This window comes from Dipodomys ordii, unplaced genomic scaffold (assembly GCF_000151885.1).
Source record: "Dipodomys ordii isolate 6190 unplaced genomic scaffold, Dord_2.0 Scaffold66, whole genome shotgun sequence".
NCBI classification, from domain to species: Eukaryota; Metazoa; Chordata; class Mammalia; order Rodentia; family Heteromyidae; genus Dipodomys; species Dipodomys ordii.
Window position 1 is genome coordinate 138,153 of NW_012267282.1, and position 3,710 is coordinate 141,862.

The following is a 3,710-nucleotide window of genomic DNA, read 5'->3' on the forward strand; positions in this document are numbered from 1 at the left end:
GCATGCAAGGCAAGTGCTCTACCACTGAGCCACCTTCCTAGCTCGAGAGGATTGAACTCTTAAGTCAAAATCCCTTTTGGCTGGTTCTATCTCAAGGACATGTTCTAGTGAATACCTGTCTGTCAGTGTTCATGTTTAGCATGACTACCACTTCCATCAGTTGCTTGGAATGCCTTTTGTTTTACAACGCATTCTTACTTTTTCAAGAATGATAAAGGCCCACAAAGAAAACAAGTCATCTCAGGATATGCAAAGGCTAAAATAAGTCACTGGAAACCCTCACATAAAAATGCTCAGGTGAGGGCTGGGAAGGTGGCTCAGTGGTAGAGCGCTTGCCTTGCATGAATGAGGCCCTGGGTTCGATTCCTCAGCACCACATAAGCAAAAAAAAAAAAAAGAAAAAAAATGCTCAGGTGAGTGGTAGCTCAACGGCAGAGCCCTTGCCTCCATATGTGATGCTCTGGGTTCTCTCTCCAGCACTGCAACAACATAAATGAATAAATAAAAATAAAAACACTAAGCAAGGCACTGGTGGCTCATGCATGTAATCCTACCTACTCAGGAGGCTCAGACCTGAGGATGGTGGTTGAAAGGCAGCCTGGGCAGGAAAGTGCATGAGACTTTTTGTTATTGTTGTTGGTTGTGGGGCTTGAATTCTGGGCCTGGTTGCTGTCCTTCAGGTCTTCAGCTCAAGGTGAGTGCTCTACCGCTTGAGCTACATTGCCACTTCCTGTTGGAGCTAAGAGTCTCACAGATTTTCCTGCCAGGGCTGGCTTTGAACCAGAATCCTCAGATCTCAGCCTCCTGAGTAGCTAGGATTACAGGCATTAGCCTGTTAGCTGTATGAGACTCTTTTTTTTTTTCTTGTAGTAGTCGTGGGGTATGAGACTTTTATATCCAATTAACAACCACAGATGTCTCAAAGTGATACAGCACTAGCCTTGAGCAGGGACAGTGCCCGGGCCCTGAGTTGAAGCCCCAGGCCTGGTATACAAAAGACACTCTCTGTCTCTCTCTCTCTCTCTCTCTTTCTCTCGGCAAGAGGGTCCATTGTGGTGACACACTGTAATCCCAGCTGTTTGTAAAGTAGCTACAAGAGGATTGCAGTTTTGAGTCCAAGCTAGGCAAAAGTAACACATCTCATAAACAAGCTGGGGCTGGTAAGCTCCTAACTATAATCTTAGCTGAGATCTGAGGATCATAGTTCAAAGCTAGTACTGCAGGAAAATTTTTGCAACTCTCATCTCCAATTAACCAACAAAAAACTGGAAGTGGATGTGTGGCTCAAATGGTATAGCTCCAGGCTTGAGCCCTAGTCCTGGTACATACACACAAATGCCAAGCGTGGTGGTATCTGTAATCTAACCTCATTGGAAAGTTGAGGAAGGAAAAAATCACGATCTGGATAAAAGAGTTAGGGGGGGAGAAAAACCTGAAGCAAAAAGACCTAGGTGGCTCAAGCAATAGAGCACCTTCCTAGCAGGTAAGAAGCCCTGAGTTTGAGCCACAGTTGTTCTCACTGATTCTCACACACACACAAAAAAATACCTCAAGAGAAAATATTGATTACAAGTTTCTCCTCCTCCTTTCCCCCCCCCCTTTCTTTTCTTTTTTTTTTTGGGGGGGGTCCAGTTTGGGGCCTGAACTCTGGGCCTGGGCGCTGTCCCTCAGCTTTTCAGCTCAAGGCTAGCACTCTACCGCTTGAGCCACAGCGCCACCTCCAGCTTTTTTCTTTTTGCTTATGTGGTGCTGAGAAATCGAACCCAGGGCCTCAGGCTTGCAAGGCAAGCACTCTACCACTGAGCCACCTTCCCAGCCCATCCCTATTCTTTTCTTGTTCTGGTCTTCGGGCTTGAACTCAGGGCATGGGCATTGTCCCTGAGCTTTTTTGCTCAAGTACTCTACTAGTTGAGCCACACCTCCATTTCTGGCATTTTGGTGGTTAATTGGAGCTAAGAGTCTCATGGTCTGGATGTCAGTGGCTCATACCTGTAATCCTAGCTACTCAGGAGGCTAGATCTGAGGATCATGGTTCACAGCCAGCCCAGGCAGGCAAGTCCATGAGAGTCTTATCTCCAAATAACTACCAGAAAACCGGAAGTGGTACTGTGCCTCAAGTGGTAGAGTGCTAGTCTTGAGCTGAAGAGCTCAGGGACAGTGCCCAGGCACACAGCTCAAAAAAAAAGAGTCTCATGGACTTTCCTGCCCAGACTGGCTTTGAACCACAATCTTCAGATATTAGCTAGGGATTACAGGCTGAGCCACTATTGTCCAGCTCTTAACATATTTATGGATTTTTTTTTGGGGGGGGGGTTGTCGGTTGTGGGCCTGAACTCTGGGCCTGGGTACTGTCCCTCAGCTCTTCAGCTCAAGGTTAGCCCTCTACCACTTGAGCCACAGCACTACTTCCGGCTTTTTCTGTTTATGTGGTGCTGAAGAATCGAACACAGGGCCTCATGCATGCAAGGCAAGCACTCTACCACTGAGCCACCTTAAAAATTTTTTAATCCATGTGGTATTACTTTGCTAATGGAAAATAAATTGATTTTGCTGCTGTTTTCCAAATGTATAACTTATCATTCCACCTCATTTATGGATCAATGGAGCCCATATTTTAAAGTACTGATTTTATTCTGCTAATTAGAAAATGACATCCACTGTTACTTGAGCCTGTGTGCTCTATCTACATGAGGCTGTGTTCCCTTCAGATTACAGAGTTACTGGAAACACTGTGTTATGTTACTGCTGTGGCCTTCGCAGCTTCCGAGAGCTGACCTATCAGTATCGGCAGAACATTCCTGCTTCTGAGTTGCCAGGTAAGGTGTCCACGACTCCAAGTCTGTCTTAATTGGCTTCTTGATCTGTGTATAACAGATGTTCAGTTTGGGCCTTGGTGCAGTGCTTATCATAGAATGAAAGTCCCAAGCTCACGCCTGTCATCTTAGCTACTCAGGAGGCTGTGTCTGAGGATCCTGGTTCAAAGCCTGCCCAGGAAGGAAAATCTGTGAGAGTCTTTTTCTCCAATTAACTACCAGAAAACTGAAAGTGGCACTGTGGCTCAAAGTGGTAGAGTACTAATGTTGAGTGAAAAAGCTCAGGGACAACGGCCAGGCCCTGAGTTCAAGCCCCATGACGAACAACAACAACAAAAAGAATAAAAGTCCCACATGACAAGGAGATGGGCACTTGAGCGTCGAGGTGCTATTTACTGTAGGACTAGACTTTTGTCACTGCTGGCCAAGGCAATGCAGTGTTCTAAAGCAAAGATGTCAATCTGATCATTGGAATACTTTCATTTCCTAGATTTGGTTTTCAGCAAAATTTGTTTTTCCTTTCCTTAATTCCTAGCATGGTCTGAGGAAACTTGCACTGAGAGGTTCATCATAACTCTGCTTACACATTCAATTAGCTAGCTGTGTGGCTACGTATGATCCCTAATGTGGGTGTGCATCTTCTCTTTTTCAGTGGCTGTAACATCCCGTCCTGACTGCTACTGGGGCCGCAACTGCCGCACTCAGGTGAAGGCTCACCATGCAATGTAAGTCAGGCTGAGGGTACAGCCAGCGAAAGGTTCTTGAGATTCAGGAAGGCAATGAAAACAGTCAACTCCGTTTAAATATGGATTAATTTGAGATCTGGGATGTAGCTCAGTGGTAGAGATCTTGATATTGGTTTAAGACTTGGGTGTACTGTTATTTTTTTTTTTTTTT

General features: G+C 45.5%; 2 long non-coding RNA genes across 2 annotated transcripts in view; one reads left to right on the forward strand and one right to left on the reverse strand.

The window, feature by feature from the left end:
- Positions 1-3,710, reverse strand: part of LOC105990701 — a 17,119-nt gene that overhangs the window by 10,666 nt on the left and 2,743 nt on the right. The window lies entirely within an intron of this gene.
- The window catches only part of LOC105990700, a 3,534-nt gene continuing 2,398 nt past the window's right edge, over positions 2,575-3,710 (forward strand). Inside the window, exons 1-2 of the long non-coding RNA XR_001175327.1 lie at positions 2,575-2,816; positions 3,466-3,538. This is a non-coding gene — a long non-coding RNA (uncharacterized LOC105990700). The remainder of the gene's footprint in view (positions 2,817-3,465; positions 3,539-3,710) is intronic.